This window comes from Adiantum capillus-veneris, chromosome 15 (genome assembly GCF_014529385.1).
Source record: "Adiantum capillus-veneris isolate H3 chromosome 15, ASM1452938v2, whole genome shotgun sequence".
In the NCBI taxonomy this organism is placed as follows: Eukaryota; Viridiplantae; Streptophyta; class Polypodiopsida; order Polypodiales; family Pteridaceae; genus Adiantum; species Adiantum capillus-veneris.
In genome coordinates, this window is record NC_140945.1 from 133569028 (window position 1) to 133594370 (window position 25343).

Genomic DNA, 25343 nt, shown 5'->3' on the forward strand with positions numbered 1-25343 from the left:
CCCCTATGCAAACACTCCTAACTTCAACCGTCAATATCTAAACCTCCATAGCTCTTATTGATGCACCGTTGAATCCCTGGGATTCCACTATGTAAAAATTGCATATAGCACGTGCAAACAAGAGGTATTTAAATAATCCCTTACCTATATATTTTCAATTATTATATGTACCCCTTTTGTATACCTTTTTGTAAAAACAAATAGCCCTTATGTACGGAACGTTTCACTTCCTCAATTATAAAACCCTTTATGTAAGTACATTTTTCTATTATTCTACCTAATCATAAATCCCTTATCTTGTTCGCACATGCTACCTTACATATTTCCTAGTGGATGCCTTGGGGTCAAATCTTGCCTACTCCACCCAATGCATACTACTTCTTAAATCTCTGGCAAGTTGAAAGAGCTCCATATAGCACGTCTACCGCGGAAAACAAAATACCACATAACTGGTCCCTGACAAATCTTCAACCGGCCATAACTTGCCCATCTAAGCTCCAATTGTGGGTCTAGAAAGGCTGGCATGCACCACAACTTGAGCATTAGAACTTTTAGAACATGATATTTAAGAAAAAATTGGACCCAAAAAAGGGATTTAGACATGAAATGATGATTAATTGAATAGACTTGCTTGCCCAAAAAAATCTAGCCACTTCTCTTGAATGACAGCCCGCCCGGTGTGGGCAACTGTGCATGAAATAGAAGAGGCTCACACTCTTCTCCTAAACACCACACACATTTCACCCCAACAACTTCATTCTAGATTATATTCATTCCATATTTTGTATTGCGTATTCTCTCTTTTTCTGTGAAGAAATGATGAGCAAGGAGCACAATAAAGGAGCTCTTGTGCAATTGAAGAACTCTATGTGTGTGTGCATGTGAGAGAGAGGTTATAAGTACCCGTCATCTACCTCTAGCATTATCGTGCAATACTTTGGAGCAAAAATAATCAAATTTTAGTACTTCTTTCTATTTTATTGAAAACAAATATAAAGCATTTGATATTTTTCATTAAAAAATGGACAAAACAATCGTAGATATTTGATCATTAGATTACTCATGCCCATTTTATTAACCTAATTTAGCATGCTTAATAAAATTAGAGAGAAAGAGAGACATATGAGGATCTGCCAGGGTTTCAACATGACAAGTGGGAACGGCCATATAGAGATTTGATGCCATGGACGCCGGCTTTGCCCTCTACATTCCAACTAGATCCCCGTGCTGCAGTGGGGAATGTAGTCCTACCTCATTGTTTTGTTGAGTATGACCTTGTTTTCATGCTAATCTTCTAAAAGATGCTTTGACCCCTAATCTTTGGGTGAATGGGGAACACAAAGTAACCCTACAATCTAATGTTGTTTGATCCCGTTCTCATAATCCGGGATTTTATACTTGCAATCTTTTGTTATCTAGCTTTTAAAATTGAAACATTATTTTTGAGCTTTTTAATACTCGTATTTATTGAGATGTAGAGAGAAAGAGAGAGAGAGACGAGACAAGAGACACACCATATACACTGCCAAAGGCTGATTCATATTGAGGACAAGATACAAATATATAGGTGAGACCAAGTTGAGTAGAGTGAGCCATATATAGCTCCAACATCTTCCACTCTCCTACCCTCTCCCAACAAGTGCTTCAATTCCATGTAAGTTCTGTTGTTATGTTTTCTGAGTTTTTCAAACGCTACCTTGGTGTTTTATGTATAAGTTGGGGTCTGACGAGCAAGAGATGAATCCTTTAGAGGTGAGAAAAAGATCAAATTTTGTATACCAGGCTCGCGAAGCTTGTTTGAGACCATATAGTGCCTTATGGAGTTGAGCAACAAGGTCTTCTTTACCTGGAATAACAAACCCTTCTGGTTGTTCCATATAAATTTCCTCTTCCAAGTCACCATTAAGAAAAGCAGTTCGCACATCCATTTGATGAGCTTCTAAATCAAATTGAACAGCAAATGCCAATAAAACTCGAACACTTGTAATGCGAACAACTGGTGAAAAAGTCTCTTGATAATCAACACCAGCTACTTGGGAGTAACCTTTTGCAACTAAACGCGCCTTGAACTTGTCAAAAGATCCATCTGCTTTTACTTTTGTCTTATACACCCACTTACATTTAATAGCTGTACAGCCAGGAGGTAATTCAGTTAGTATCCATGTACCTTTAGAGATAACAGAATCGTACTCTGCTTCCATAGCCTCTTGCCATTGATCCTTTTGTGGTGAAGAGATAGCTTCATCATAAGTAATGGGATCTTCGGAAGTAGAAAAAGCATTATCAGCAATATCGTCATCATAAACATGACATGAGCCATGTTCAAAATCAATAGGCAGATCAACAAAAATATCAATATCTTCATTGGAAACATTCGGAATGGATGGTTGTGAAGAGGAAAGTTGCTCTATAGGAAGAGTTTCATCTTTTGAAAGAAATGGAAAAGCATGAAGCAATGATTTAGTATCATCAGAATCATCCATGGACCATGAGCCTCCCATTAGCTGTTCGTTAAAAGTAGCATCACGATTCACAATTACTTTCTTGGAGGAAGGGTCATAGAATTTGTAGCCTTTGGAAGTGTCAGAATATCCAATAAAAATAACTTTAAGACCAGGAGCATCAAGCTTTGTTCGTGTTTCTTTGGGAACATGAATATAAGCAATATATCCAAAGGTTCGAAAATGAGATACAGAAGGAATGTCACCTGTCCATGGTGTGATGGGTATCTTACCAGAGGGTGCAGTAGTAGGAAGATGATTTTGAATAAATACTGTTGTCAAAGTAGCTTCAGCCCAAAAAACACGAGATAAGCCAGAATGAATCAACATACATCTTACAGCATTGAGAATAGTGCGATTCTTTTGTTCAGCAACACCGTTCTCTTGAGGCGAATATGGAATAGTATGTTCATGATGAATTCCACTGTCAGCACAATAACTCACAAACTCTCGAGAAGCATATTCGCCTCCATTGTCACTACGAAGCTTCTTAAGGCGACGACCAGTTTGAAGTTCCGCAGCCTTGTGGAATTGTTTGAAAACAGTTAAGGCTCCAGATTTTTGTCTAAGTAGAAATACAGTCGTATACCTTGAGAAATCATCAATGAAAGTAATGAAGTAGCGATATTGTGATCTCGAAGAAGGTAGAGGTCCACATATATCAGTATGAACAAGATCCAATATGTCAAGAGAATGAGTTGTATTTGAAAGAGGAAAGGGTGTGCGATTTTGTTTCCCAAGAGCACAAAATTCACAAATTCCCATATGGGGATGGGCTTTAAGATCCATGCCATGAACAAGATCACGACGTTGAAGATCAAGGAGTTTTGAGAAATCAGCATGAACAAAACGGTGATGCCATACTTTGCAATCATGATCACCTGGAGCAGTGACAACATTTGCTACAACATCGTTGAGAGAGAGTTCAAACAAATTACCATTTCGAGGAGCAGTGGCTATAGTCTGTCCATCTTTCTCAATTCAGCATTTGGTATGATCAAATCCAACAAACAGACCAAGATCAACAAGTCTAGCAACTGAAAGAAGATTACGTTGAAGATCTGGTACATGTAATACTCCTCGCAAAATTCTAGTGGAAGAAGATAAGGTACCAAGATATAAGTCTCCAATACCCTTTACTTGACAAGTAGTATCATCAGCAAGATAAACAACACGTTGAACTGGCAGTGGATGATAGTTATGGAGCCACTTAGACTGATATGTCATATTTCCTGTAGCACCAGAATCGACAATAAAAAGTGATCCATCGCGTACATGAAGTAGTCTGTCTGGAGTTACTGAAGATAGGACGCAGCTTGTTTCTGGTACAATGTTGTTTCGATGTTCAGTAGCATATGCTCTATTTCGATCTGTGTCGAATCGACGCTTATAGCACATATGAGTGGGATGATCAGATCGTCCACAATATTCACAAGAAGAAGAAGAAGAGTCTCTAGATAAACGTGGTTGTTTTGTGGTAATATTGTGTTCTTCATCATATTGACGTGCCCAACAATCATCTTCAGTATGGCCATTTCTGTTGCAGTAAGAACATTGCTTATTAGGAAATTTGAGAGGAGAAAAAATATTACCGCGACGGCCACCTCTGCGGTTTCCTCGTTGAAATGGACGCCTTCGAGCATAAAAAGACCGTTCCATCTGTTGTGACTCAGTCTCCTCTTGTGAAATCATAGCTGTATCATGACCAGCATTACGACGTTCTTGACGTTGAGAGTATTCAATTAAAGACATGCAGGCTTGGTCGAAATCAAGACCATCTTTATTAGAGAGAATAGTAACAATGTTATCATAAGAAGAGTCCTTCACCGTATCAAGGAGAAGTGTAATCAGTTGCTTTTGTGGAACAGGATCACCGGCAGCAGCAAGTTGATTAATAATAGATTTGAAAGATTCAATATGTCCCGTCATGGCAGTACCAACTTTATATTGTAACTTGTTAAGCAACCCTCTCAAATAAAGTATTTTTGTGACAGATTTCTTATGAAAGTTTGCAATAATCCAATCTTCAAATATAGGTCCTTCAGTGATAAGCACGTTATCATTATCCGTATCAACAAGCTAAGACGGACAAACACGATTTTCAAGAACAACATCGGAGAGTTCATCGCCTTCAAGAATTAACAACATCTTTGCTTTCCAGCCTGGAAAACCTTGACCTTGGAAAGGAGGAACAGAGCGCTGGTCAGAAGGAAGCCGTTGACGAGAATATTCATAGCCGTATCTTGTTGCGAGAAGACGTATAAGATAAGATCGCAAAATTTGCACACCATATAGGGTGAAGGCCTCAATTGAGAATGAGAGAGATATGAGGACTGCGTTCTGTCAACGATAAACGTAAGAAGGATGCTCAAGGAACGTCCAAAGATGTGAGAGACGTCACCCAAAAAAGGCAGGGTAAAGGAGACGTTAATAATAAAAGAGTCCTAAAAATAGAGTGGCGTGAGACGCAAGATTGACCGCCATAATACGAATAGCAAAAAGCTAAATCTTCTCGAAAAAGTTAACGCCAAAATAAGAAAAACGATCGCGGACACTTAACGAAGAAGTAGGACAAAGAAAGCTGCGTCAAGCTCAATTGCAGTAAAAACAACATAACTTCCTGCTGCGAACTCCGATTGACGCAAACCTAGAACTCAAATCGAAGAGCTCGAGGAGACGAACAAGTTTTGGATGAAAAGTGCCATTGTGCTACGCTCCATCGCGCTTTTCCCGTTTCTCCAAATTTTGAGCAGAACAGCAAGAAAAATTGAGATGAAGTTCAGGGTGTCATCAACAAGAAAACGTAATCAACAATTAGATTGATTAGCAATAAACGCCACACAAAACACTAATCATATTCTTCTTAACACAAAACAACCACAGTTAACAAGAATCAATGCTCAAAAATAAAATTTGTAGCAATTTTTGAATCTTACATGCAAATCGCATACACATACTGTTTTGTCACCATGAATTGAATCGGCACCTGATCGTTACTACTCTGATACCATGTTGAGATGTAGAGAGAAAGACAGAGAGAGAGACAAGACAAGAGACACATCATATATGCCACTCGTCAGTAGATGACTTGGTGTTGTCTTGGATGTAAATATGTACGATGTTTGACCACAATCGGACATTTTTAAATTGTTCGTTGATGGTTGTGTTGTGCGTTCCACACACTTTATCAAGGATTAGATTGATTAAATTATTGATTAAATTAGATTGATTGTCAAACCTCCTTATAGGTCCCCTTTGAGAGTCCAAATTTTCCCTAATGCTCTTGGTTTGCTTTTGGTTGTTGCCCGTGTGCCCGCCACCAACCTCTGCCTCACTCGCCGCCCCTCCCCCCCCGGAAAAAAACTTTCTTCTTTCTCAGTGTGTCGACCTCCCTTGTCCTCGTTCGGTTTCTCTTGTGAGAAAGAATTCTATAGAGAAAAGGTCGTGTTTGCACCTCGCCCCACCAGCAGTAGTAGACACAAATGGATGCTCTTGGATGGAGTAAGATGAATCCCCCTTGCGTGACCCCGCCGAGCCCACCATCTAATTTGCTCCATCGCAAGTAGAGAAAGCAAGCCTTGTAGTAGAGGTGGAGCTCCTTTAGGCAACCTCTATTATCTGCAAGATCATTGGCAATTCACCCAGTTGGGGTGAGGTACACAGCCTAGTCCATTTCCACCTTCTAGCAGAGATGGAAAAGATCATTGACATCCAGCTTCTTGTGTAAGGATACTACCAAGTTGAGTTTGAGACTCTGAACACTAGAATGGTAACAGGACACTTTTATGTCCTTGGACACTTTTGTGTCCTGTTAAGTGACCATTTTGCTTGAATTATTTGAAGAGTATGAAAATGAATTTCTAGGTGCTATGTATACACAAAGTTTCCTTATGAGCTGAAAAAAACTTAGCATATTTTTTGGAGTATGGATCTCACCATTAACCTTACTCTTGCACAACATTCTGGAACCTAAACTGTGTGAAAAAAAAGGGTCCTGTTTTTGGTTTTTTTTCAATTTTTGGCAACTATACCACTCTAAACTTTATGTTTGTGAGGTTTAGATGGCTAGAGGTTAGGCCTTCATAGTTCTCAACATGTTTTGATTCTTGTAGGGAGAGCTAAGTGTTAAAATTGAAAGTTATGACCAATTTACAAGAATTGCATAATCCTGTTTTTTGGCCAAAATTAGCACTTTTATGATTTTTTTGGTGGCTTTCTTGATATCCTTATTCAATTTTGATTGTGTAAGTGTAATATATAACATAAAGCTAATATTCCTTGAGTTTTGGGGGATCTAATATGCTATATAGCATAGTATATGATGATGGTTGAGTTTTTTGATTGCTGAAGAATACGATACATTTTAGAGTAGCAAGTATAACTTTCTCAATATTGCTAGTTTCTTAGGACAATTGTTTGTATTTTGTAGGTAGTAACCATATATAATCATAGACTACAAACTTGGCTAGATATTGAGTAGTTTCTATGGGTTTCTAGAGGTCGTAATGCTGAACCCAATTTTTTCATGTTTGTTGTATTTAGCACTTTATCATTGCCCCCAAGGTTCCAATTGTAAGAGATCCATTATCCTTTTGACATGCTCCATGGATCCTTTTGAATCCAAAGGCCCAAAGGGAACTAAGAAAACATGTATATAGTATCTGTATTGAGCGTGACTATAGAAAATTTGATGATAGGTCTGCAGAATGACAAAAATGCAACTTTTTTGTACCTATTTTTTTTGCCCAAAAAAAAAATAGTGAGGTAAAAGCAACCATATGTTTTGGTCACCAACCCATTGAAGTTAACGGGACATTTTATCTCAAGTCCTACAAAAATCCCCACTCTTATTTATATGCAATCAACCATAAGAAATTGCTGTTTTGGGCAAAATGCACTGGTCCATCAACTTTGGAGGCTTGTAGTGACCAAGGGATGAGAAAAATTACAAGTTGCTCATTTTTTCCATATGTAGTAGTTATTGAACTATAAGCTCATGAAAGGATTTTTCAAAATGAGTGGATCTACTATGGTTTTGGAATTTTTTCCCAAAACCCTGAAAGGACACTTTTATGTCCTATTAGGTTACCATTCTAGTGTTAAGATGGCTACCAAGGTCGTTTTAATGAGCCCAATCGCCATCCCAATGGTTCGATCTTATTTTTGAGAGTGGCACCATGGTTTTGATGTAGCTTCGTATGTTCTTATTGAGGAGCACTATCTGCCCATTTTGGCATGCCTCCCTGAGTTGAGGACGGAGTTACTTGCTGCTTCTTTTTGGGATTGTTTCCAAGATCGGGACAATTTTTGAGACCCCCTACATGAAAGCTTCAATTGCATCCAAGGCTGCTAGTGTGCTTGGAGTATTCAAGTCTCCTCAACCAATGCTTCATTTGCAGGAAGACGGGCCGCTTAGCAAAGGCATGTCCTCGCAAGAGATCTCAACCCACACCGCATGCTTAGCCTCGCAAGGCTGAACATGCCTAGTAGATAGGTACCCATGACATGCAAACTAGCACTTCAACAGAGGTCACCAATCAGCTAGCTAATGGCTGGTGGTAAGTGCCCGATCACTGTCAATAGGGACGCGCCTGACAACACACACACACACATCTCCATAGATTAGGTGGAATCACAACACCCATATCCTCTCCAAGAAAACATTGAGTAACAGAAATTCATTGAAAACACTCGTTTGAGCATAGCCAAGCATAGAGTCACACACAAAAGCATAGCTTATTGCGTTCCAATGGAGGTCCCAATCAGCTTAATTTCCTCCTAATTCTCAACCACACACATAACACCTCTTTATCCCTCTCTGCACACACACCAATTTTCTCGCACACCTATACAGTCTAGTGCGTAGGTTTAAATTAGTGAATATTATGTATTCACCAAATTCAAGGGGCCGAAAGAATGAATTTCCTTTCTCGATATTTAGGAAATTCATGTATACTTTGACTTCCTTAATCCGCTCAATGAGTATTCATAACATTGGGCCGACCTTGTAGGGAACAATTCTAGCAAGTTGTTGTTGATATAAATACATTGGGTATTGTATAACTCGACAGGCGTCGAGCGAGTGAGTGGAGCAATGTTGCCCATAGTGATCACGATGTTGAGCTTATATGTGAAGCTACTCAATATATGGCTTCTCTATATATGGCACCCAGGTCCCCTCTATATATACATCATCTCATGTGTGTATTCTACACACTTTGGGGTTCTACTTCTGTGTTCTCTCCTTCTCTCTCAACATGGTATCAGAGCAGTACGGTTTTGTTTTCATTTTTTCTCCTGGTCAAAATCGATTTTGTAAAAACTACTCGAGTGAGGGATCGGAATCGATGTGGTCTACAACTTTGCAGAAGGAAGTTTCTTCAAACTCTGCACCGATTTTGAGTTATCTTTCACGGACTGCGTACATACCTGAAAAACAGCTTCCGCGTTTTGTTTTTGATTTTTCTGCTAATTGGAAATGATTTTGCGGAAACTATTTGCGCGAGAGACCGGAATCGATGTGGTCTACAACTTTGCAGAAGGAAGTTTTTTCAAATTCAGTACCGATTTTGAGTTATCGTTCACGGACTGCGTACATACCTAAAAAACAGCTTCCGCGTTTTGTTTTTGATTTTTCTGCTAATTGGAAACGATTTTGCAGAAACTACTCACGTGAGAGACCGGAATCGATGTGTTCTACAACTTTGCAGAAGAAACTACCCACGATGGGGATTGGAATCGATGAGGTCTATAACTTTGTAGAAGAAAGTTTCTCTAAATTCTGCACCGATTTTGGGTTATCGTCTCGGACTGCTAATATGTTTGAAAATCAAAATTTTACTTTTTTGCTTTTGATTTTTCTCATAATTGAAAACTTCTCAATTATATTTTTCTTCATCAATCATATATTTGTTACTGACGTAACTTTGCTGCAGAAGCCAGTTACACATCGTTCCGATTCAGTCGAGCCGTTGATGATCGTCCAAATTCTATCGAGCTACTGTTGGTACATGATCTTTTGTTATATGATATACTCGTTCATTGATTCTCGTATAATTATTCTTTTAGAGATATAGTTTACGTCGTTTTATTGATAATTTCTCATTTATACCATAGTGATTTTGATGGTACCATGATGATGTTTTGTTAATACTTTGGTCATGGTGATTTTCGTTGATACCATGATGATATGTCATTGATACCATGGTTATTCTCGGTGGTGCCATGATGATATTTCATTGATACCATGGTTATTCTCGATGATTCCATGATGATATTTCGTTGATTCCATGGTGATTTTTGTTGATACCATGATGATGTTTTGTTGATACCATGGTTATTCTCGGTGATACCATGATGTTGTTTCGTTGATACCATGGTTATTCTCGGTGATGCCATGATGCTGTTTCGTTGATACCATGGTTATTCTCGGTGATGCCATGATGTTGTTTCGTTGATACAATGATTATTCTCGGTGATATCATGATGCTTTTCGTTGATACCATGATCATTTATTCATTTTTATTGATATAATGATGATATTTTGTTAATACTTTGATGGTATTCATTGATCACTACATTGATAAATGTTGTTTTATGTAGTATATACACATATCATTTTGTACTTTTACGTTTATACTTTATGTACCATATGTTGTCGTGCGTATATATGTCGTCAAAAGAGTGGCGTCGCGAACCATCTCTTATGGCATTGTGAACGTAATTATTTCATTAACAATGCTAATAATTTTCATGACATGTTTTTTTTTGGAGTCTATGATCTATGTAGGATTGATCAAAGAATTGATTTTATGAAGAAAAACTTGGTGACAATAAAAGATTTATGAAGATATGTTTGGTGATGCCATATTGATGACAACATGAAGACATGTTTGGTGATGCGATATTGATGACAAGCTACACAGCAGATTCACGGAGACACTTTTGATTACAAGCTAATCGATAGCTTTTACACCTCTTTATTGAACCTTTGTATTCATTATTGTATTTGATAGGATAGGAGTAATGTAACTCCTCATAAAACATTCATTGTAAAAGGAGTGATGTAGCTCCTCGTAAACATTTGTATATTCAATGATTTTTATAATATAACGGTGGGTGTATATAGAGCTGTGGGTTTTTCCCTTGATCCCCCAAGGGTTTTTTCATCCACAGTTAGGGACCCTTATTTGAGGGGGGGTGTTGAGCTTATATGTGAAGCTACTCAATATATGGTTTCTCTATATATGGCACCCAGGTCCCCTATATATATACATCATCTCATGTGTGTATTCTACACCCTTTGGGGTTCTACTTCTGTGTTCTCTCCTTCTCTCTCAACACACGACACTGTAGATCAATGAGAATAGTAGTCTGAAATTATAGTGGAAAAATTGGAGGCTGAGAATATCAGTAAAAAAGAAAAATGTTTGGTTTCATTTATAAAATTGAATCTTCTTATTTCACAATCGAATAGTCACCATTATAGTCTCATAAATTGAATGGATCATGGAATAATCTGCTTTACAAACTGGGCAAAGCACTCTTGTTTGATAAGACTAAACTACCTCAATAACAAAGAAACCAATACTTCTCAAGCTAATTGAAAGTTTACTATGGTATACAAAAGACGTTAAATAGAAAAAGTATTATGGAGCAATCTCCTACACCAGTCAAAGCACACTTGTTTGACAAAACTAGACCACCTCAACAACGACGAAAGCAACACTTTTCAAGCTAATTGAATTCTACATTTTTTATACAAAATAACTTCAATAAAAGATTAAGGAGCCACACTTGAATGTTATGTGGGTGCTAAAATGTTGTGAATATGTTTTTTCTCAAGGGGCTAAAAGAATCATTTTCCTTTTTCGATATTTAGAAATGTTATGTATACTTTTAGCTTCTGTCGATCCTCTCAATGAGTGATCATAGCTGTTAGGCAACCTTGTAGGGAGAAAGTCTAGCTTGTAAGAACTGGCTAGCTGCTGTTGACGAAGCCGCATTGGGTGCATACCTCTCCTTGCGTGGAGCCGGTGAGGGGGGCGATATTGCCCATCTTGATCATGGCGGTGGTGAAGAAGGCGGCCTGGCTCTTAGCGTAGCAGGCCACCTGGTCACGTGTGGTGCCGACGGTGGAGTAGAGCACTTGGTCGGAGTGGAGTAGTCCGCGGTTGCTGAGAAGGTTGGAGTAGTAGCCATTGTCAAAGAGAGTGGGGGAGGCGACGTCGAGGTCCACAAAGGCAGCATTGGCACCGGTAGGGCACTGAGGCACAAGCGACGCGCGGTAGTTGGACTCGAGGGCGGTGGGGTCGTCGGTGTTGGGGGTCAACCGTGCAGCGAAGTGTAAAAGTAACTTATGATTTTAATAAGTGTGGACTTACTTTCCACCTACCTCTATTCCCTAATTCCCACATGGACCCCTTTTTACCTATGCAAGTCTCAACATGTGTTCCCACCTACCTATAATTCCCATGTGATGGATAATCCTCACTCCCTCAACTTGTATATAAATCCCATTAGCTGCCCTCATTTGTAACAAGGTCTTGATTGTCCATTCAAGTGCAATCTATTGTCATTGCTCTATTTCTATCTTGCACTCTCTGATGTATTGACACTAGCATATTAGTTAATAGTGATATTAATCACATTTATGTTAATCTCTAAGTTCTCACATGGTATCAGAGCGATAGAGCTTAAGATTAATTTTTCTAATTAGCGCTAAGGGTCTTCCATCTCTCTAGCCCATACTCGAAGCCTCACTCTCCATTCTTTTCAAGGAATCCGGAACCTCGAAAGATGGCCGAGTTAGCTTCTAATTCATCTTCCGCATCCACCTACAAGCCCCGCTACATTATCGACAAGCTTAACGGCACTAACTACCAAGTGTGGAAGATTCGGATGGAACTCTACCTCAAGCAGTTGCAACTTTGGGACGTCACGTCAGGAGTTGAAGAGCGACCTGACCACCCCGAAGACCCCGAAGACAAAGATTCAACATACTTCATCGACACCTATAATACTTGGCATAGTAAAAACAATAGTGCCAAGATGGAGCTCATTCTCCATTGCCAAGATCGGCAAGTCCAAATGGTGAAAAAGCTAACTACTGCTAGCGCCATTTGGAAATTCTTCGAGAAGAACTACGAGCACTCTGACCTCGTCTACCAAGTTTCCCTAATCAAGAAATTGGTAAACACTACCATGCAAGAGGGTCAATCATCCTCTAAGTTTTTGGAGACATGGCAAATACTTCTAGATGAAGTACTTATCTCAGGGCTTACCATCCCTGAAGAGCTTCAAAGTATGCTCTTATTGGCTTCCCTACCTGCATCATGGAGAGCATTTATCACTACACAGGCCACTACGGCTAACTTGCAGCTACAAAATCTTGTAGCCAAGATCCATCAGGAGGAAACGCTTCGCGACCACACTAGCAGCTCGCAGAAGTCCACGGAACTTGTCACTATGACAAGAAACTCATGCCCTTACAACAACTAGAAGCCTCAACATTCGGGCCCTCCTCGACAACACGATAATTCTGGAAGAAAGTCACAATTTCAAATCCACCACAATCACCAAAATTCAAAGCAATGCACCAATTGTCATTGCTTTGGACACCTCACAAAGGACTGTTGGCAACCACGCAATCAAGGTAATCATCCTATCTCTCACCCTAATCTATATCCTTCTTACTCTCAAGGGGGAACACACCATGGCCAACCATCTCCTTTTATTTATGGTCAAGCTCATTATGCTGACATATCTACTTATGATAGCCCATCTTATCCTTTGTAACTATATGCCACCACTATAGCCACTTCATATCCCAATATATGGCTACTTGATACGGGTGCCACCCATCATATGACATATCACCTACACTGGCTATCCAACATCACTTATCTAGAACACTCTCTAGAAGTATGCCTCGATGATAACAACCACCAGCTCGCCAAAGCCTATGGAGATGTTTCCATTAACCTACCTAATGGCCTACACACCACTATTTCTCACGTATATTATGTCCCTGGTCTCAAGAAAAATCTCATCTCTGTCAGCGAGCTAACCGACAACGGCATCATCATCAAATTCGTGCGAGAAGGCTGTCACATTTCGGCACTAAACAAAGATGGTCAGTATGTCACACCTTTGGTCCCCAAAACTGGGCGTCTTTATCCATTGGGTGACTCATCGCCTGCACATGCATATGCATCATCCATAAAAACACAAGAAAACACACTCAAATGGCATTATAGACTAGGACATATTTCTCAACAGGTTTTGCACCAACTCACTCATCGCCAACTTGCACTAGGTCTTCTCAAGCACCTGACTCACGTCACACTTTGTGAGGGCTGCATTCTTGCTAAAGCACATCATGTCCCATTCCCCACTTCATCATCACGAGCCACTGCACCTCTCGACCTCATCCATTCTGATGTTTGTGGCCCATTGCCCGTCAACTCCCTCACTGGCAATAAGTATATGCTTACTTTTATGGATGATTTCTCAAAATACACAACTACTTACTACACGGCCGAGAAATCCTCAACCTTCTCTCATTTTTGCACGTTCAAGGCATTAGTTGAGACTAAACATGGTTGCCACATTAAAACTCTCCGCACAGATCATGGTGGGGAATACACTTCTCATGCATTCAAAGATCTATGTCTTTCTGCTGGTATTCGACATGAATTCTCTATCACCGACCACCCACAACAAAATGGTCATGCCGAGCGTAAGAATCGCACACTATTTGAAGCTTCTCATTCCATGCTTCTTCAAGCTAGCCTCCGAGACACCTATTGGGAAGAAGCTACCGCCACTGCATGCTACATTCAAAACCGCATTCCATCCACCCGCAATCCTACTACTACACCCTACACCCTTTGGCACGGTCACCCACCTCATTTTGGCCACCTTCGCATCTTTGGAAGAATTGCATACCCACTTGTGACACAACCTTTATCAAAACTATCACCACGTGCTCAACGCACAACTTTTGTCGGCTATGGTGATCGCTTTGGCATCAAGGCATACCGCCTCTATATCCTAGACCATCACAAGTTTATCTTTGCCCGTACTGTCGTCTTTGATGAAGAATTCATCATCTCAAGAAAATCTTCTCCACCATTGCACCCTACATTCTCATCACCAGTCCACTCTTCTCATCAATCTTTGTTGACGGCCTCACCCACACACACACCCATGCAAATTTCCCACCCTTCTAGGCACAATCTTGAGTCTCCCTTCACCATCCAAAGGCCTTTCCTCATCGCCCATCCACCTCCTTGTGTCTCGCATTCTCATGCACAGCCAATCGGCAACACTCTTGCACCACCTCTTGCACCCATCTCCTCACAGTTGACACCATCACCAACACCGTCCATCCCGACTGCCACTACTTCCATCACACGCGCAGACACTCGGTGCTCCACCTCGTGAGCTCTCATCACCTTCGCTACCGGTCTCACCTTTTTTCCGCAACTCCCACGAAACCTTGCCAGTTACTCCCATCCCAGCAGATGTCGACGAAGTCGAGCCTCATAGCTCTACTTCTGCCACCTTGCCATCGCAACACACTTCGGCTATACACTTGGACCAAGCCGCCTCTAGTTCACATGGCCGCACCCTCTCTCTTCGCGAGATCTATGAAGCCACCAATTTCTCTGCTGTCCTAAGTGATGAAATGATTCTTGAAAATCCACCAGAGCCTCTTGAAGATGCCCTTCCCCTCTCTGTTCTCGATGCCCTCGCTTCTAGCGAGAGCAAGGAGTGGCATGCCACTATATTGGATGAACTCCAAGGCCTCAAAGAATCTAACACTTGGGAGCTTGTGTCACCTCCTAAGAATCATAACATTGTCTCTTGCAAATGGCTATTAAAGAAGAAATACCACCCCAACGGCTTAGTTGATCGCTACAAAGCACGCCTTGTCGCTCGCGGCTTCACTCAACAACAAGGTGTGGATTACTTCGACACCTATTCGCCAGTACTGGGTATGACTGCATTTCGGCTTCTTATTGCACTTGCTGCTAAGTTTAATCTTCTTTTACATCAACTTGATATAAAAACTGCCTTCTTACATGGCTTGCTCCAAGAGCTCATCTATATGCTACAACCTCCTCATTTTGAAGACCCTCACCACCCTAATTATGTATGTAAATTGCATAAGCCCATTTATGGCTTAAAACAATTTGCACGAGAGTGGTACATCCGCATGCACCACTACTTGCTCAAATGTGGCTGGGAACGTTTTATGGCAGACTATAATATCTACATATGGCAGACCTCTAAAGGCATGGCTATCTTAGGCCTCTTTGTGGATGACATTCCTCTTCTTGGCACATCAGAGTACATGTTGCTACAAGCAATTGATTGCATCTCTCATGAATTCCCAGTAACCGACAAAGGACCTATGACTTATTTTCTCGGCATTGAAGTCATAAGAGATCCAGCACGTAAATTTATCCAATTATCTCAATCCAAATACATTGAAGAACTCCTTCTCTTCTATGGTATGTCCTCTTCAACCCCTGAATTTACCCCTTTGCATGTTAAGCACAAGCTTGCTCCTGAATTTCATGATTACACTCACACTGATGCACTCTACTGCCCATCCTTTCATTTCCCAAAATTCCGCGGACAATTACGTTATCTTATCTCTTGCACCCGTTTCGATCTTTGCTACACAGGCCATATCCTCTCTCGCTCTATGTCAAAGCCCTGTAAAGTGCACAAGCAAGCTGCAAAGCGCACCCTTCGCTACTTACGCACCACTCAACACTATGCCCTCACTTACTATTACGACCCCTCTAGCCCCATCTCTATTTCAGGATATGTTGATGCCAACTGGGCTGGCGACGACCCTCGATGTTTTTCTACAGGAGGCTATGTATTCACTTTGGCTGGTAGTCCTATCTTTTGGCAAACCAAACGACAATGTTCTATTGCAAGTTCTTCTACTGAAGCTGAATACGTTGCTGCTGCTCTTGCCTCCTGCGAGGCTCCTTGGATCTCTCAATTGATCAACGAATTGAAGCTACCCTTCAATATCTCGGTTGATCCAATCACTCTTTTTTGTGATAATCAGTCTACCATCGCACTTACAGAATCACCTTCCTTCTCATCCAAGCTCAACACATTAAGATAAGCTTCCATCTCTTGAAAGAATTAGTCGCAAATGGCTTCATCAAGCTAGTGTATGTTCCATCTGTAGAAAATTGGGCAGACTTTCTCACCAAGTTTGTGCCCGCCACTAAACAAACAACTTCATCGCGTAATTTGAGTTTGATCCCTACCGGATGAACTTCTCATTGAGGGGGGATAGCATGTATCTACGACATGGCTACTTCACAAAGCTCTTTTGTTCATCAATCTCAATGTTACAACGAGAAGTCCACCCTTAAGGGGGGATGTGAAAGTAACTTATGATTTTAATAAGTGTGGACTTCCTTTCCACCTACCTCTATTCCCTAATTCCCACATGGACCCCTTTTTACCTATGCAAGTCTCAACATGTGTTCCCACCTACCTATAATTCCCATGTGATGGATAATCCTCACTCCCTAAACTTGTATATAAATCCCATTAGCTGCCCTCATTTGTAACAAGGTCTTCACTGTCCATTCAAGTGCAATCTATTATCATTGCTCTATTTCTATCTTGCACTCTCTTATGTATTGACATTAGCATATTAATTAATAGTGATATTAATCACATTTATGTTAATCTCTAAGTTCTCACACGAAGGTGTTGCAATTGGCTTTGGCGATGGTGTGGCCGCCAGAGAGCACCACCATGTCCTTGGGGGAGAGGCCGACATTGGCGAAGTTGGCGACAAGGTCGCTGACGTTGAAGTTGAATCCGGGCAGGTTCCGGTTGGCGAGGGAGCGGCTGGCGGTGAGGCTGTCACGCCAGTCGAGCAGAACACGATAGGATGGGCCGCGGCTCTGAAATGCAGACAGAGTGAGATCATTAGCACTTACACTTTGGAATATTAGTAGAATAAACATATGAGGATTCAGATTATACATAAGCGGAAGCAGATGCAAGAAGAACACTTTGAAGCGAGCAACAGATTCAACTAAACCTTACCACCGCCACGGAGTCGCGCGCGGCCATGGCCAGGATGTCGGCGCAAGAGACGCCTCCCGGGAACTCCTTCTCCAACGCAGCCTTGATGTCGTCTATCACCTTGAAGCCCCGCATGGAGTTGTCGTTGGGGCGGGCCTCCTATTCGCCTTCCAGCACGCCCGGGATGCTCTTGAGCAGCAACGACCCATCGCACCCCTGCACATTGCAATCGTGGAAATGCAATCGCAGCAGCGAGCCGGCCATGCGGGCCTCCTGGGAGACTGCGTTGCCCACCACCTGCCGCACGATAGACTCAGCGCTGGGGCAGCTGCTCTTGTAAAAGCTATACTGCAGTGGGCCACTGGTGCCTTGCAAGCTGCGGCCGGCGTCGACGCTTCCCAATATGCCGATGGTCAAGCTAACAAGCAGGAGACTAATGACTAGAGTATTCACAGGACGTCCGGCCATGGAAAATTATATCTACCAGGAGCAGATGCAGATCAGCCGAAGCAGTGGGTAGAATAGCAATATCAACTATGTAGAGCTGATCAGCAAGCGCAGCTCTCTGATATTTAGGGAGTAGCTAGAGCGCGATTTGATCTAAAGTACTGTACAGAAATTAGTTGGTTGGAGTCCCCGTGTCCAAAGTCGATATATGTAGTGGTCGAGGAGATCGAGCTGGCCCTCAAGAACGAGTCTTTGCACAGCTGATCTCTGCAATATGCATGCATGCTCAACGTTGCTCATGCATAATCACTTACGTGCTTCTCACGGCTATGTGCAGCACATAGCTTCTCTCTCTCTGTGTCTCTCTCTCTCTCTCTCTCTCTCTCTCTCTCTCTCTCTCTCTCTCTCTCTCTCTCTCTCTCTCTCTCTTGAGATAAGGCTCGGTTCACATTGCTCATGACACAATCTATCCCACTGCAAATCGCCATAGCAACCAATGGCCTCCTAAAGTGTGGATCCACCTCATAGTCACTTTTTCCCCCACCCAAATTGTAATGTTGGAGTGAAAAATGCTTGAGCGGATAGTTTGGATGCTGCCTTCTGCCATTTGCCTGAAAAGAAAAATCGGGTAAGGCCTCTAGCAAAGTCTAAGAATATGGTTTAAAACTCTCTCTCTCTCTCTCACAAACACACACATATTTTTTTGTTAAACTTTCTTGCTTCTATTTTATATTACTCTCTCTCTCTCTCTCTCTCTCTCTCTCTCTCTCTCTCTCTCTCTCACATGTGTACATGCATGCATGTCCACCACATTGAGAGAAACTATCCTATCTTACCATCAATGGAAATTTCCTTGTGTATCCCAAGCACAAGGTGAATGCACAACATAGTGGATGTCACTAGTCTTTGTGATATGACACGGGTTGAAAATTTAAAAATTGAGAAAATACGTAGAATAGATAGGACAAGCTGAGAATCTACCTCCTATCATAACGTCTCGACCACCCCCGAGCTATCTCACTCTCAATCACATTTCACTCACTCTCACTCCCAATCCCAATATCCCAACACATACACGCAGTCACAATCACCATTGCACTCACAATCACAATCATGTAGCTTGTGCCAATGATAGAGACCGTCTCGAAGAATAGCTAGCCCAAAAGTGACTATTTTTATAGTTGACTCTAGTCTTTAGTAAAGAAAAGTCAAAATAGAGTTGAAAAGAGGCATCGTAGGAGCACACGGTCACAAAATAACACTAATAAAATCCCATACACGTTACTTTCTTAGCCATCTTCAACGGCTTATAGCTCTTCATCGGCTCCAAATGTGTCCAAGCTCGTCTCACATGGAATTTTTTTCCTCGTCACGCTCTTTGATAGTTGTGTGATACAAAAGAGACACATCTAGCTTGGATTATCCAACCAAAAATGAAGATTTACAAGTTGGCAATTTCTATAAAAACCATGTAAACTAAACATGCATTTTTCACTTTTTCCATTAATATATATATAAGGGCTTTAACAAGCATCAAAACGATGGAATCTAAAAATACTCAAAGAACCATTCCTTTTTCTCATGTTTAGGGTTGTGTTTCCTACATAAATCACATTTCCAAAATCTCATATTAGCACCCTCAAAAAGTGGCTCTCAAAGTAAACCTTGGACCGAAATTTGTAACTCAAGGCAAATAATTAAAATGGCCTAGATTGTGGACAAACCTCAAAACACCGAAAACTTTTTTCAACTAAAAGTAATTGCTAAAAATTTAAAGATAAGTCCTCTTACATTCTCTCCTTGTCAAAATTAGCGTTGACCTTAGAGCTGGAAGAAGGGGTGTTCAACATGCAAGACATATAAATGAACCCATGAGGCATCTTCTACATGATAGGTACCCACTTGACAAAAAATTCAACATGAGTTCTACTTCTAAGTTGGCTAACTCTACAATCTAGAATGGTTTCTAGTTCAATCTCAATGACCCATCATCACCAAGATTGTAATTCTCCTATAAAACATGTTGAGGATTAGACACATAGTTCTTTAATAAACTTATAATTCTCCCACAAAACATGTTCAGGATTAAACACATAGTTCTTTAATAAACATATACAATTCAAAATCTGCAATCCACTCTTCTAAAATATGGTTTAAAACTATTTCTCTCTCTCTCTCTCTCTCTCTCTCTCTCTCTCTCTCTCTCTCTCTCTCTCTCTCTCTCTCTCTCACACACACACACACACACACACACATTTTTTTGTGAAACTTTCTTGCTTCTATTTTATATTACTCTCTCTCTCTCTCTCTCTCTCTCTCTCTCTCTCTCTCTCTCTCTCTTTCATGTGTACACGGATGTATGTTCACCACATTGAGAGAAACTATTCTATCTTACCATCAATGGAAATTTCCTTGTGTATCCCAAGCACAAGGAGAATGCACAACATAGTGGATGTCACTAGTCTTTGTGACAGGACACGGGTTGAAAACCAAAAAATTGAGAAAATACACAGAATAGATAGGACAAGCTGAGAATCTACCTCCTATCATAACGTCTCGACCACCACCAAGCTATCTCACTCTCAATCACATTTCACTCACTCTCACTCCCAATCCCAATATCCCAACACATACACGCAATCACAATCACAATCACAATCATGTATCATGTGCCAATGATAGAGACCGTCTCGAAGAATAGCTAGCCCAAAAGTGGCTATTTTTGTAGCCACTTTAGGAAAGAAAAGTCAAAATAGAGTTGAAAAAAGAGCCATCATAGGAGCACACGATCCCAAAATAACACTAATAAAATCCCATACATGTTACTTTTTTAGCCATCTTCAACGGCTTATAGCTCTTAATCAGCTCCAAATCTGTTGAAGCTCATCTCACATGGAATTTTTTTCCTCATCACGCTCTTTGATGGTTGTGTGATACAAAAAAGACACATCTAGCTTGGATTATCCAACCAAAAATGAAGGTCTACAAGTTGGCAAATTCTATAAAAACGATGTAAACTAAACATGCATTTTTCAATTTTTCCTTAATATATATAAGGGCTTTAACAAGCATCAAAACGATGGAATCTAAAAATACTCAAAGAACCATTCCTTTTTCTTATGTTTAAGGTTGTGTTTCCTACATAAATCATGTTTCCAAAATCTCATATTAGAACCCTCAGAAAGTGGCTCTCAAAGTAAACCTTGGACCAAAATTTGTAACTAAAGGAATATAATTAGAATGACCTCCTAAATTGTGGACAAACCTCAAAACACCCAAAACTTCCTTCAAATAAAAGTAATTACTAAAAATTTGAAGATAAGTCCTCTTACATTCTCTCCTTGTCAAAATTAACGTTGACCTTAGAGCTGGAAGAAGGGGTGTTCAACATGTAAGACATATAAATCAACCCATGAGGCATCTTCTACATGATAGGTACCCACTTGACAAAAAATTCAACATGAGTTCTACTTCTAAGTTGGCTAACTCTACAATTGAGAATGGTTTCTAGTTCAATCTCAATGACCCATCATCACCAAGATTGTAAATCTCCTATAAAACATGTTGAGGATTAGACACATAGTTCTTTAATAAACTCATAATTCTCCCACAAAACATGTTGAGGATTAGACACATAGTTCTTTAATAAACATATACAACTCAAAATCTGCAGTCCACTCGTCTAGACTCTCCTTGCCTATGAAATTATTCCATACCTTTGCATCGCCATGCTTTCCAATGCAAAAAACTACAACTTCACACCAATCTAGGAGCAATCACTGTGCTCCTCTGTGTGGGGGCACCAGAAGCTAGAAAGGGGGAATGGGGGAACACATCCATCACAAATGAATACAAGGCCTTGTTATATCTCAAGGCATTCACAACTCCCTTGTCCTATCAAAAACACTTGTAAAATATACAACACACACTAGCAGACTAGTGTCTACACACCTCTCAATGCTCAAACACTTGGCAAGACCACAACACAAAGCACACTCACCACACACCATTTGTTTCAACCCTTACACATGCATACACAACCGTTAACAGCATGAATTTGGGGATGCTTCAAGAGAACATATACAAAGCTTCCAATGTCATCAATATGGATACAATCATGAAAAAGGGTGAAAGCATGTTTAGGTGGTACCACTTTTAGCACCTTTTGGTGGTACCACCAATAGCACCTAGGTGGAGGGAAATTCAACATTTTTCAAATTTGAGAAAAGAGGGAGAGGGAGAGGGAAATTCTAAATTTGCATGCAATATAATTTATGTACCTATCATCTAGATGCATGCGAGCCATTAAGTGGTGGAGTGGGTCCCCTTTTTTTGAACTTACAGTCATCATGGCCTAGACACTCCTAGTCCTCTTTCTCCTTTCCTCTCATGCAACTAGCTTGTCACTTGGACGCACGCCTGTACCTGTGTTCTCGCTCTGCTCCCAGAGCTCGTGTTTCCTCCATTAATCGTGCTCCTCCCATTGCATGTTGTAGCCATCGCGGTCTGCCCCCCATTGCACCTGTCGCACTCTGCCATAGCCCTGGTGAAGCTCTGCCTGTTAAGTATGGAGCCTCATTTACCCCTTGTAATTTTCTATGGTAAAAATGCACATTTGTAAGGCCCCCATTATGAGGAGAAGCCACCATGTGTGAAGAAAAATCACTCATCGAAAATAAAAATCACTGGCCGGAATATTCCTTTTTGCCGGAAAGTGTTCGAAAAATGACCAGTCGGTTGGCCGGTTGGCCGGTTGCCGGTGGTTGGAAGTCAATGGCTGCTAGCCGGTGGCCGAATTCAAATGCGGACTCGTCTTCTCAAGGGCGGCCACACATGGGCAGATTGGAGAGTCCGATTTGAACTTATCTACACAAGAGCTGCAACACATGGCTGCCTCTCATGAGAGAGGGCAACCCTTTTGGCCTATTAAAGGATCAGGCCATTTCTACACACATTTCATAGTGTGAAGTTGATGCAACAAGGTGGGTGTGAGGTGGTGAGAGTGAAGCAAGGCGGGAGCTCCAAAAGGATATAATCCCTTTGTAACCTACTAAAGCCATTGAGTGGCTTCTTTCCTGTGGACGTAGCCCACATTGGGTGAACCACGTATATCGTGTGTACTCTCTCTCTCTCTCTCTCTCTCTACTCTATAATCTCTTGTGTGTGAAATCTCTCTCTCCCCATTAAGTAATCTACTCAAATGTCTATTTAGCTGCGTCATATTTCCTAACACTGCCCCCATTGCCCCCGGTACAAAAGCATAAAGCGTACAGCAACACCCTCTACAGAGATGAATCCCAAGAAGAACACTCCCTCTAGGAAGCACAAAAACCTGACTCAGAGCACAGAGGTGGTATAGTAGGTGGCCCCTGCTACAAACACCACAGCACAGTAGACCCCCGTACAGCAACCACACAACAGATTCCTCCACCAGGTGCATGACCACTTTTACGATGTATGCAGGCTTCTGTAACATAAGGTGTATTGGGCTGCCCCCTCCAACGGCGAGCTCATGACGAGGTTTGCAAGCGGGTTCGGATATGAATACTGTGATGCTTCCAAAGCAGACCGTGACAACCATAACATTCCATGGGCTTTGGTCAGGGATCAAGTATAAGAGAATGTTAAGAGCGAGAAAAGGGGGCTCAATCGGAAAATACATAAGTTCATGTCCGATTACGGCGTGAAGGAAGCCCACACATTTGAAGGATTCATAGAGAATTTTGTGGACGGTCCTGCGGCGTCCATGTCAGGACAATCGTAGTTTCGGGCAGCAAACCAAGGGCCAGGGACTGAATGGCTCAGTACGGCTAGGAGCCGAGGGCCAGGCATGCATTAAGGGGACCTACTTGTTATGGCCAAGGGGTATAAGTAGGGAGGCTGGGAGGAGAACCACATGCTAGTCTACCCTTCGCCCTTTCTTTGGTATCAGAGCTCAGAGGAGGGACAGGCTATGGAGGAAGGGGGAACCTTGCATGGTGTTGCATGCTTGCTTTCTCTCTCTCTCTCTCTCTCTCTCTCTCTCTCTCTCTCTCTCTCTCTCTCTCTCTCTCTCTCTCTCGCACTAGGTTGCCATGGTGTGTGCACGGTCCCTTGGAAAGAGAAAGAGAATAGGGCCGTAGGTCTGCAGGAGTAGCCATGCCGGAGCAGCCCCTTCCATGGCGGGCTCAAGTTGCATGACCAAGCACGTGAGCAAGGGTTCGAAGCCGGGTGACGTGTGCAACAACCCTTGCATGAGGGAGGCGGATGGCTTCGACGTGCACAAAACCAGGCGGTGTTGAGCGTGCCGGATTCTCCCTGGGCCAATCAGTTGAATTGTTCACAGCAGCTCAACCCAAAAAACATTACACCGTGCGTCCTGTTAAGAAGTTTCCTTGCACAGACAGCGGCACGCTACCATATCCAGGAGCTTCAATTTTTTTTGTTTTTTATTTTGTTTCTCACACTATTGGGCACCCTAGGGTGCCCGTGGGCTACCCAAGGGTCTCGTCACACTACCATGTGGTCATAAATTTCCGTGCGAAGCTGCATGGCCATACCAAAACGATGATCTACGGTAGGACAGCCGCACGAGGAAGCTACAGCATGCCATCATGCATGCAAAGGCTGTACAATTGGTCGGTAACAAAAATGGTTGGCACGCCTTGGAAAATTCGGCATGCAAAGGGGCATCAACATGATTCAATGATCATCGGCAATGGATATGGGCCAACACAGGCATGGCTTGTCTGTGAAATCATTGCTGATCCTTTTTGGATTTGAATATGATATCCCACTTGATACAATCGTAGATAGACGAGGTAATTCTGTCTCGACTTTTGGTTAATAGAACAATATCCTCAGTGGGTCGACACGGTGTCAGGAAGTGTGCGGTCTAGCTGGGAAGGTGCAAAACCTCTGGCTGTGAGAGTTCGTGATGAGAGTCACAAACACTTTGTGAAAAAGTGTTTGTGGAGAATCACCAACCCTCTTTCTAAGGGTCACTACAACAAAAAAAGGTGTCATCGACGCAGATATCGACGCATTGCGTCGCTATGTGCGTTGATATCCGTGTCCCTGTGAACCTGTCGCTATTTGCGACGCAGATATAGACGCAGATAGCGACGACCATAACAGAAAAAAAAATTCTTGGGCAGAGGGCAGGTAGCCTGGCCTGTGCCCAGTTAAAAGATGGACACAGCTACAGCCAGACTTCGTGCCCTCTGCCCAAGAAAGCGAGCATCACCAAAATCAACCATGCTCCCACACGCAGAAATTTCGATAGAGTTCCCTTTGTTTCACTATGAGATATCGTGGTGTTCACCGCGGGCCATTACT

The 25343-nt window shown here is 41.7% G+C and overlaps 1 pseudogene; it reads right to left on the minus strand.

Moving 5' to 3' along the window:
• Positions 1 to 11481: 11481 nt before the first annotated feature.
• Positions 11482 to 18047, minus strand: LOC147441517 (peroxidase P7-like; annotated as a pseudogene).
• Positions 18048 to 25343: the final 7296 nt, after the last annotated feature.